Below are 12,833 nucleotides of genomic sequence, written 5' to 3' on the forward strand. Positions count from 1 at the left end.
ACAATCTATTGACTGATTTGTTTTTGGCATGAAAAGGGCGCATTTTGTTTCAATGTGGGCACAATAGTGGGTTCTCTGTAGACTTGTGCATGATTGAAAAATTTGTTTCGGATCGATTCGGATTTTTTCGAATTTTGGTTCGGATCGATTCGAATTCGGAAAAATTAGAATGAATTTGTTTCGGATTCGTTTCGGATTCGTTTCGGATTCATTCGGATTTGAATAAATTCGGCTGGATTCAGTTTGATTCGGTTCGATTCGGAAATTCGGAATTTCGGTATGTGTTAGGTGGGATGTGCTGTGTATTAAACTAGTATTATGTACTGTATATTAGGTGTAACCCATAGCAGAGTGATATAACCTAATATACTGTACAATACTAGTGTAATCCATGGCCATCCGAATCTACCGAATACATCCAAACTAATTTGGATTTATTCGGTAGATTCGGCACTATTTCAATTCGGAAATTCGAATCGATCCGAATTTCTGAATTTAAGAAATTCGGCCGAATTTCCGAATCGATCTGAAACTAATCGCACATGTCTAGCTCTCTGAGCTGCAAATATATTTGTGGCTCACACATAAAAACCCTATTTTTAACAGAGAAATATTTTTCTTGGGGATCACACTCAATATTCCTAATACTTTTAAAAGATTTTCGAGGCACACTTATTGAATTCAACACCTAAAAGAATTTGATAAAGTCCGGAACTAGCCTTTGTGACTATTTTCTTTCACACTTAACAAATGAGTTGATTCAAAAGAACATTAAGAGATGAAAAGGGACCATTTTATACGTCAGTTTCAGTTGGATTCCCAGTTTCTATCCCGATAACACAACAAGCAAAAAAACATTTTCAGGAACTTTATATTGAAAACACATAAACAGCTGTAGACTTTTAGTGGCCAAACCCATTTTGAATTGTTATCACCTGAACAACCTTCCCATATAGGCCTAAACTAAGAATTAGTTATCTGGAGCCTAAATCTGAAAGATTGTGATTGACTGCTATAGCTTCATATGCAGATCTGAACCTCTTCTGAAGCCAAGGAAACTGGGACTTACTTAACTAGCTTAAGCAGTACTTCTACTCAGTGAAAATAGTTCTCAAGGATCCCATAGCACTGAAACAAATTGATACTAAATGCACATGTAGAAATAAACCAGACGTAATTTAAAGGTACATAAAACTCATATGTTAAATCACTTGAAACAGATGCAGTATAACTGTAAAAAGCTGACAGGAAAATGTCACCGGAGCATCTCTATGTAAAAAAGGAAGATATTTTACCTCACAATTTCCTCAGCTCAGCAGAGTAAGTTCTGTGTAAAATGGTATACTAAGCTGCTACCCAGTTGCAGGGGAAAAAAAATGAAGAAATAAACAGCAGCCAATCAGCATCAGCAGTGCTGAGCTCATGAACTCTTTTACTGTGATCTCATGAGCTTTGACTTAACTCTTGTGAGATTTCATTGTAAACTTCCTTACACTGAATAGGGAAATAAGTTGAGTGTGCACATAAGCTCGCTCCTTCCGCTGTCCCGGGACAGACATACTGATTTGTTGCTTAGATGTCCTTTACAATGGAATGTGGCTACTGAGAAACTTTTGAGGTAAAATATCTTTCTTTTTTACATAGAGATGTTCAGGTGATATTTTCTAGTCAGTTTTTTACAGATATACTGCATCACTTTCAAGTGTTTAAACATTTGGGTATTATGGCCCTTTAATGAGAGAGTGGCATATTTAATGGCTTTAAAAACAGACAATACATAGGAATAAGCTAATATCTTGTAGCATTAAATGCAAATAGAGCAGTATAAAGCAACAAATCTGCTATCTAAACAGTTTAGCTTTAGTCCCTGTGAGTATAGACCTCTGAGGGTGAGGAAAATATCTCCTTCTCAACCCAGTCCTGTGTAGTTCTAACACCTCCTAAGCCTGTGCACACAGTAGCTTTGCCTGTGGAAATCTTGAAAGTCTTTAATTAGCTTATACAGTCACATGTCCATTACCCTTTTTCTATATTTTATATGTTACAAATAATACTTTCTCCCTTAGAGTATATTAAATTGTTTAGAAATAGCTACTTTATTTTGTTATTCAAAATAGCTGAAACTGGAACTGTTACCTATACTGAATATATGAATACTGTGGTATGCACTACAGAAAAGCTATGTAAACAAGATTCAACAGAAGAAGTTAACTTCCCAGTGGGGAATTGTTGCTAGTGCTTGGGAAACAATTAACTCTTTTCAGCTACCTGTCTGAGTACATTGTCCCTTTAAAGTTTTTTTCCAATTGCTTTTATATTAAAATTTCAGTAGCAAATGATTTGCCTTTATCTATCTATACGTGTATATATGTCTATAAATACATAAATACAAATATAAATAGATGAATACATATGTATATATATATATATATATATATATATATATATATATATGTTGTGAGTAAATTAAGAAATTGGGTAATCCTACCATTACCCGGGTAAACCTGACATTACCCAAGCGGCTGTGGGTAAAGCCCAATGTAACATGATACATTTTCTAAGAATACATCAGCATCAAACATCAGAATATATCAGCATCAAACATATATAAGATGCACTGTAATTCATACATCTTCACAATTTTTTTTGCCACTGCCTGGGGGTTCAAGTGAACCTCATTCCCCAAGGTTCACTTGGGGTGGATGCCAGAGGATTGGCGGTGAACCTTCCTTGAACTCCCCCCCCCCCCCCAGGCAAAGGCAAAAAAAATAGTGTAGATGGGGGAATAACATTATATCGGGCTTTACCCACAGCCGCTTGTATAATGTTAGGTTTACCCGGGTAATCCTAGGACTACTCCGATTTCTGACTTTACCCGTAACATATATATATATATATCATATAGAGAGGTGAAGCACTCTTGGTAAAGTTGATCAAGGCCATGGCGCCCGCTGTGCCCAGGGTACACTTTAAAATACAATAATATAACGGAGAAAGGAAGGCACTCACTGGGTCTTTTCAAAGCAAATTAGTTTTTTAATCCATGACATTTCGGGGTCACCCCCATTTTTAAACAGACATACAAAGGTAAAACATTTACTCATCCATTTTTTAACCCCTCAGCAAAAGGCAAATAAAGATTTATTATATATAGAGAGGGGTCTGTTATATATAGAGAGATGAACATGTTAGACAGACATCATTAGATAGAGGGGAATACTATATATATATGTAAAGTATCTATCAATAGACATTCCTAACCACCTCAGAGTCACATAGATAGGCCCCTTAAAGGGACAGTCAACACCAGAATTTTTGTTGTTTAAAAAGAAAGATAACCCTTTGATATTCATTGCCCAGTTTTGTATAACCAACACTGTTATAGAAATATACTTTTTACCTCTGTGATTACCTTGTATCTAAGCCTCTGCAAACTGCCCCCTTGTTTCAGTTCTTTTGACAGACTTGCATTTTAGCCAATCAGTGCTCACTCCAGGGTAACTTTGCGTGCATTATCTCAATGTTATCTATATGAAACACATGAACTAATGCCCTCTAGAGGTCAAAATGCATTCCAATTAAAGGCAGTCTTCAAGGTCTAAGAAATTAGCATATGAACCTCCTAGGTTTAGCTTTCAACTAAGAATACCAAGAGAACAAAGCAAAATTGGTGATAAAAGTAAATTGGAAAGTTGTTTAAAATTACATTCCCTATTTAAATCATGAAAGTTTTTTTGGCCTTAACTGTCCCTTTAAGTAAATCTATTCATTGATTATATCAGTTAATAAGAAAAGGGGAATCATTTAATTCTTCATTTAGCCTATTAGGTTGTAGTGAATTGAGGTTGTAGATCCACCTGCATTCACATTTAAGGATTAGATTATCCCAGTCACCCCCTCTTTCTTTAATATCTACAGGTTTAAGACCCATAAATGTTAAATCTTGTATGCTCCTTTGGTGTACCTCATAAAAATGTCTTGCTACTCTACTGTCCTAAATTTTTTCATTAAGGATATCTCTTCTGTGCTCTTTTATTCGTTCTCTGAATTCCTTTTACGTTTTACCCACGTATAACCAGGGACAGGAACATTTATGTGAGCCTTCACTCTGTGTGAATGCCCTGTTGTGTCAATCATATATTGGCCTCTTGTTAGATGTTTGCACATTTTGCATTTGCCACATCTATAACAGCCATCCTTCTTTTGATGTTTACCTAGCCAATTATTCTTGCCTTTATAATAACTATGTACCAGTTTATCCTTAAGGGAAGGAGCACGTCTGGCTATCATTAGTGAGTAGTCCCCTACTATTTTATGTAAGTCTGTGTCTGTGGTAAGGACATTCCAATGTCTTCTCAATACCTTTCTCAATTCCTCCCACTCTGAATTATAGGTACTTATGAACCTTACTTCTGAGCTAGTGTGTCTATCAACTGTTTCATGCAACAATTTTTCACGTGTAATTTCCCTGGCCCTTTTGTATCCTTTTTTAATTACTTTTTTTTCGAATAGCCTCTGGCTAGAAATCTCTCCCTCAAATCATCTGCATATTTATTGTATGTCAATTCCCGAGAACAGTTCCTTTTCTGTCGCAAATATTGACCAATTGGAATAGTGATGATTTGATGTAAGGGATGATGACTAGATGCCTCTAATAAAGTGTTTGCTGAGGTACTCTTCTGAAAGTTTCTGTCACTAACTTACCATGTTGTCTGGATATTTTCAAATCCAAGAAAGAAAGTGATTCATAACTCCATTCAAAAGTAAATTTAAGATTCAATCATTACAGTTTAGTTGCTGCATAAATTTGTATAGATCATCTGATGTGCCCTCCCATAACAGGAGGACATCATCTATAAAATGTATCCATAATGTTATCGCTTTTTCAAATTCACATGCAGCATCCAAAATGTTATCATTTTCCCCTCTGCCAAGATAACGGTACACATAAGTGGGTGCACAACATGCACCCATTGCTGTGCCCATTGTTTGTCTATAATATTTATCATCAAACTTAAAATAATTCCTGTTAAGCACAAAGTATAACAGATCCAGAACAAAATTAGTGTGGCCATCAAATTTCTGGCCTACCTGCTTTAGAATTGTCTTTATAGTGTCAATACCTTTGGTATGAGGGATAGATGAGTATTACTCTTCCACGTCAATGGATACTAAGATTGTTTCTGGGGTGAGTACAATATCATCCAATTTTCTCTAAACCTCAGTAGTATCCTTGACGTAGGAGGGTAGAGAGGTAAGATATGGTCTTAGGCACCAGTCCAAATATTTAGTTACACCTTCAGTGAGTCCCCCCATCCCCGACACTATCGGTTGCCCTGGTGGGGGGATCTTATGTTTATGTATCTTAGGTGTTGTGTAGAAAGTTGGGGTAACTGGGAATTTAACCTGCATAAAGGAAAGTTCTTTTTTGTTTATTAGTCCTTCAGATAGAGCTCTATTTAAAATGGTATCTAACTCATCCTAGTACTGTAAAGTTGGATTAAATTTCAATTTCTCATACTGGGCTTTATTATTAAGTTGTCTCAGACACTCTGTTTTATAATCCTGAACATCAAGGATCACTACATTGCCACCCTTATCTGAGGGTTTCACCACAATGGTTTTGTCATTAATTAAGTATTTTAATGCCATCCGTTGTTCTTTAGTTAAATTATCCTTTTTATTTTTATTTTTGGTTAGCCCTTTCAAATCTTTTTTAACTAGTTTGATAAATGTCATGACACTCTGTACCATCGATAATGATGGCATATATGAGGATTTAGGTTTAAGATCACTAAAACCAATTGTGCCAGTATTATCAGTTTCAGTTCTTTCCTCTGATAAACATTCTAAATTTTCTAATGCAATTTTATCATGCATATCCAACTTTTCATCTGCAATTTTACCCATATTTAATTTCCTCAGAACTACCTTCCTGGCAAAAAAATGAAGATCCTTAGATGCAGTGAATTTGTCTAAATTATTATTCGGACCAAACGTCAATTCTTTACTCTACACTTCAATATGAGATTTATTGAGTTCCTTTTTAGACAAATATACCACCTCTAAGTCTTGTTTATTTCTTTTATCTATTTGGGTGTTTTGTTGATCTGCTGACTTCTCAGAGCATAGCTTGTTTGTTTTTGACCAGTTTTTCCGATGTTTTCTCCCTCCTCTTCTTCTCTTTTTTTGTCTTGTATCCTCCAGTTGACTAAAAAAATCCCCCTTCTTCTTCCTCTATTTCTCCTAGGTGATCTACTCGTATCTGTCTCTGAACCAGATCTCTCTGAATCAAATGTACCTGGTTTTTGACCAGCGTAGTCGTATGCAACCCCTTCCTAATAGTCCAACAAATCCCTCAAACATTTCCTTCTCTTCCTTGATTTAATTTTGTCCTGTAACTTCCTTAATTCTATTCTAATGTCCTCGCTTAATTTGTTATATTGTTCATTACTTGTCAAGATTCTCCTTAGATTCCTCTACTTCCTTATTCACATTATCCTGCTTATTTTCAGTTTCTTTAATAATTAAACGCATAAGTTTTAATGAGCATTCTGTGAGGCACTTTTCCCATTCCTCCTTAAAATCTGTAATAGTTGGTTGAATTAGGTTAATCCCTGGTTTCTTTCTTAGTCTAAGTCCACGCGGGATCATATCATTATCAATACATCTTTTCAAGCTACTAACCTCCCATTTAATTTTAATTGTTTAATGAGATTATTTTTATGTGTTTTATAATCTTGAAAAATGATTTTCCCAACCACAGTAGCAATATCCTTGGGACCTTCCAAAGCAAAAGTTCCAGCTAAATCATATTCCCATTCAGTCTCATCTAATTATGCCATAATCAATTTGCTGATTTAGTGTATATTTGAGAAAATTGATGGCTCCTACAATTAATACCCAATACCCTAAATGCCCAGCAAAATGTTTTACAATATTTGTACCAGCTGTCCCTGGATATAATGGCTATGGTCAAGGGCCCACAACATTCCAATGTTCATGTGGGCACCAAGGTGCAAGGAGGTTAAGAAAATAATGTATATCTAGAAAAGGAACAAAAAGTAAACTTTATCCAGCAACCCCATATTAAAGGGACACTGAACCCAAATTGTTTTCTTTCGTGATTCAGATAGAGCATGACATTTAAAGCAACTTTCTAATTCACTCCTATTATCAAATTTTCTTTATTCTCTTGGTATCTTTATTTGAAATGCAAGAATGTAAGTTTAGATGCCGGACCATTTTTGGTGAACAACCTAGGTTGTTCTTGCTGATTAGTGGATACATTCATCCACCAATATAAAAGTGCTGTCCAGAGTTCTGAATAATAAAAAAAAAGCTTAGATGCCTTCTTTTTCAAATAAGGATAGCAAGAGAATGAAGAAAAATTGATATTAGGAGTAAATTATAAAGTTGCTTGAAATTGCATGCTCTAGCCGAATCTTTAAAACAATTGGGTTCAGTGTCCCTTTAAGCCTTAATAAAAAAATATGTAAGAGCCTACAAATCCTCAAATAGACACTACCACAGATATCTGGAAATAATATACTGATTTATTATAATGTTAACCAATGTGCACAAAGTGAACAAAAGAATAAAAACACACATTAATTGGTCTAAGGTACTAGCATATACAATTCATTCATTACCCAAAGAACAGGGGTACGCAGAAAAAACATAATTTATGTAAGAACTTACCTGATAAATTCATTTCTTTCATATTAGCAAGAGTCCATGAGCTAGTGACGTATGGGATATACATTCCTACCAGGAGGGGCAAAGTTTCCCAAACCTCAAAATGCCTATAAATACACCCCTCACCACACCCACAAATCAGTTTAACGAATAGCCAAGAAGTGGGGTGATAAGAAAAAAGTGCGAAAACATAAAAAATAAGGAATTGGAATAATTGTGCTTGATACAAAAAAATCATAACCACCATAAAAAAGGGTGGGCCTCATGGACTCTTGCTAATATGAAAGAAATGAATTTATCAGGTAAGTTCTTACATAAATTATGTTTTCTTTCATGTAATTAGCAAGAGTCCATGAGCTAGTGACGTATGGGATAATGAATACCCAAGATGTGGAACTTCCACGCAAGAGTCACTAGAGAGGGAGGGATAAAAATAAAGACAGCCAATTCCGCTGAAAAACCATCCACACCCCAAAATAAAGTTTCAATCTTATAATGAAAAAAACTGAAAATATAAGCAGAAGAATCAAACTGAAACAGCTGCCTGAAGTACTTTTCTACCAAAAACTGCTTCAGAAGAAGAAAACACATCAAAATGGTAGAATTTAGTAAAAGTATGCAAAGAAGACCAAGTTGCTGCTTTGCAAATCTGATCAACCGAAGCTTCATTCCTAAACGCCCAGGAAGTAGAAACTGACCTAGTAGAATGAGCTGTAATCCTTTGAGGCGGAGTTTTACCCGACTCAACATAAGCATGATGAATCAAAGACTTTAACCAAGATGCCAAAGAAATGGCAGAAGCCTTCTGGCCTTTCCTGGAACCGGAAAAGATAACAAATAGACTAGAAGTCTTTCGGAAATCTTTAGTAGCTTCAACATAATATTTCAAAGCTCTAACTACATCCAAAGAATGTAACAATCTTTCCTTAGAATTCTTAGGATTAGGACACAATGAAGGAACCACAATTTCTCTACTAATGTTGTTAGAATTCACAACCTTAGGTAAAAATTTAAATGAAGTTCGCAACACCGCCTTATCCTGATGAAAAATCAGAAAAGGAGACTCACAAGAAAGAGCAGATAATTCACAAACAACAGCCGGAGGAACAGTTACCACAAGTTTACAACAAATGCACTTAACTTTGGTAGATCCAGCATCAGGCAGCGAATTTGCAGAAGTAGCTTCTGATCCAGGGTCAATCTGAGACATCTTGCAATATGTAATAGAAAAAACAACATATAAAGCAAAATTTATCAAATTCTTTAAAAGACAGTTATATGAATGGGAAAAAATGCCAATGAACAAGCTTCTAGCAACCAGAAGCAAAAAAACCAATGAGACTTAAATAATGTGAAGACAATAATGACGCCCATATTTTTTAGCTCCAAAAAAGACGCCCACATTATTTGGCGCCTAAATGCTTTGGCGCCAAAAATGACGCCACATCCGGTGACGCCGACATCTTTGGCGCAAAAACGTCAAAAAAATGACGCAAATACAAACAATGAAATGACTAAGAAAATTTTTTTGCGCCAAAAAAGTCCGAGCCAAGAATGACGCAATAAAATGAAGCATTTTCAGCCCCCGCGAGCCTAACAACCCACAGGAAAAAAGTCAAATTTTAAGGTAAGAAAAATGTATTATTCAAATGCATTATCCCAAATAATGAAACTGACTGTCTGAAATAAGGAATATTGAACATCCTGAATCAAGGCAAATAAATGTTTAAACACATATATTTAGAACTTTATATAAAAGTGCCCAACCATAGCTTAGAGTGTCACAGAAAATAAGACTTACTTACCCCAGGACACTCATCTACATGTAGTAGAAAGCCAAACCAGTACTGAAACGAGAATCAGTAGAGGTAATGGTATATATAAGAGTATATCGTCAATCTGAAAAGGGAGGTAAGAGATGAATCTCTACGACCGATAACAGAGAACCTATGAAATAGATCCCGTAGAAGGAGACCATTGAATTCAAATAGGCAATACTCTCTTCACATCCCTCTGACATTCACTGCACTCTGAGAGGAAAACCGGGCTCCAGCCTGCTGCGAAGCGCATATCAACGTAGAATCTAGCACAAACTTACTTCACCACCTCCATGGGAGGCAAAGTTTGTAAAACTGATTTGTGGGTGTGGTGAGGGGTGTATTTATAGGCATTTTGAGGTTTGGGAAACTTTGCCCCTCCTGGTAGGAATGTATATCCCATATGTCACTAGCTCATGGACTCTTGCTAATTACATGAAAGAAATGTATAAATTATGCCGGCAAGTCAAAGATATATATATAAATATATGAAAGGTTTATGAGAAAAACTTCCACATAATATGTCCTTAATATTGGACTGCAGCTTGCAAATATACAGCAATTGGTTCCTCCTGATAAAGACCTTGCTCCCTATGTGGCCAAACTGAAAATGTCCATGCGGGCTAATAAACAAACACTGTTGGGGGCATAGAAAATGATTCACATATCACCCTATGCTTCATCCCATACCCTTACTACTTTCCATAGAGCAAGTTGACATATGACAAATGGGACAGGTAAGTAGATAAATCTAACAGGGAATCAATACTGACACTGACGCTACTATCACAGCGACCTCCTCTGTGCCATACAGGTAATAGACCAAACTGTGCTTTACTATCAGCGTCTCCTTCGTGTTACCTGTTCTGATGAGATGACCGCATGTACCAACATGCTCCGCTACCATTCACCGGTATGTAATAGAATCATCCTTAACTCACATAGGGAGACTTTCAAAAGGTTCCTGGGTTCAGAGAAAATAAGAATGCTGTAATCCCAGGCAGCGTGGAAATCAGCACCAGCCAATGCAAACACTGCAACAAGTGTTTCACCCTACGTCACTTGGGGCTTCCTCAGACACAATTAATCAATGACTATTGCATGGATTCTGTCCTATTACAATGCCTCCCACAGGTGAATTGATACTTCATTATTTTGTTGCACAATGAAACAAAAAAATATATCATACATAAACATACAACTTATTTGCTGCAATATTATTAACTTATAACTAACCAGCATCCGTGATCAGCAGCTTCTAATCCATCAAAGAGTATATACATTTTCAAAAACATTTTACCAAGATTATGTCCCCAATAATAGTACATCGTCACCATAACATATCTAATCAATGTTGCAAATTACCTTGCATTATATTAATGCTTACAGGATTGGTTCAGATGAACATGTTAGACAGACATAATTAGATAGAGGGGAATACTATATATACGTAAAGTATCTATCAATAGACATTCCTAACCACCTCAGATTCACATAGATAGGCCCCTTAAGTAAATCTATTAATTGATTATATCAGTTGATAAGAAAAGGGGCATCATTTAATTCTTCATTTAGCCCTTTAGGTTGTAGTGAATTGAGGTTGTAGATCCGCCTGCATTCAGAATTAAGGAGTAGATTATCCCAGTCACCCCTCTTTCTTTAACCCCTTAATGACAACTGACGTACCAGGTACGTCATGCATTAACAAGCAGTTAATGATAATGGACGTACCTGGTACGTCAGTTGTCTAAGAGAGTGCTGGAAGCGATCGCAATCGCTTCCAGCAGCTCTCAGGGTATGCCTCCATATGGAGGCATCCTGCAATACCTTTTTAGAAGACTCCGATGCAGAGAGAGCCACTCTGTGGCCCTCTCTGCACCGGTAGCGATGGTGCCGGTTCGTTGGTGGGTGGGAGCGTAACAGGGAGGCGGGTGGGCGGCCCATCGCTACCCGGCATCCGGTTCCTAGAAGTGCAATGTGCACGCCGGGTGCCGGGAGCGTGCGGGGGGCGCGCGTGCACATTACCTGGCACTGACACTGACACCAATGAGGAGGGAAGAGGGGGGGGGGGGAAAGATTTTTTAATAAAATAATATAAAAGGATCTGGGAAGGGGAGGGGGATAGGGGTATTGTGGGGGGCTGCTACACTACAGAAAACATAAAAAAAAACAAAAGAACAAAAAACACTTTTGTTTTTGGGGCAAATTGGGTACTGGCAGACAGTGCCCAAGTACCCAAGATGGCCGCAATTAGATAGGGGAGAGGGTTAGAGAGCTGGGGGGGGGGGGGGGATCATGGAGGTTGGGGCTAAGGCAGGAGTCCATCACAGCTAAAATATTTTATTTTTTTTATAAAAAAAAAAAAAAAAACTCCTTTTATTTAGTAATGGCAGACTTTCTGCCAGTACTTAAGATGGCGGGGACATTTCTGGGGTGGGGGAGGGAAGAGAGCTGTTTGGGAGGGATCAGGGGGTGGGATGTGTCAGGTGGGAGGCTGATCTCTACCCTAAAGCTAAAATTAACCCTGCAAGCTCCCTACAACCTACCTAATTAACCCCTTCACTGCTGGGCATAATTTACGTGTGGTGCGCAGCAGCATTTAGCGGCCTTCTAATTACCAAAAATCAATGCCAAAGCCATATAAGTCTGCTATTTCTGAACAAAGGGGATCCCAAAGAAGCTTTTACAACAATTTGTGCCATAATAGCACAAACTGTTTGTAAATAATTTCAGTGAGAAACCTAAAATTGTGAAAAATGTAAAGTTTTTTTTTTATTTGCTCGCATTTGGCGGTGAAATGGTGGCATAAAATATACCAAAATGTGCCTAGATCAATACTTTGGGTTGTCTTCTAACAAAAAATATATACATGTCAAGGGATATTCAGGTATTCCTGACAGATATCAGGGTTCCAATGAAACTAGCGCTAATTTTGAAAAAAAAGTGGTTTGGAAATATCGAAGTGCTACTTGTATTTATGGCCCTATAACTTGCAAAAAAAGGAAAAAACATGTAAACATTGGGTATTTCTAAACTCAGGACAAAATTTAGAAACTATTTAGCATGGGTGTTTTTTGGTGATTGTAGATGTGTAACAGATTTTGGGGGTCAAAGTTAGAAAAAGTGTGTTTTTTTCCATTTTTTCCTCATATTTTATTATTTTTTTTGTAGTAAATTATAAGACATGATGAAAATAATGGTATCTTTAGAAAGTCCATTTAATGACGAGAAAAACGGTATATAATATGTGTGGGTACAGTAAATGAGTAAGAGGAAAATTACAGCTAAACACAAACACCGCAGAAATGTAAAAATAGC

This window comes from Bombina bombina, chromosome 5, assembly GCF_027579735.1.
Source record: "Bombina bombina isolate aBomBom1 chromosome 5, aBomBom1.pri, whole genome shotgun sequence".
NCBI classification, from domain to species: domain Eukaryota; kingdom Metazoa; phylum Chordata; class Amphibia; order Anura; family Bombinatoridae; genus Bombina; species Bombina bombina.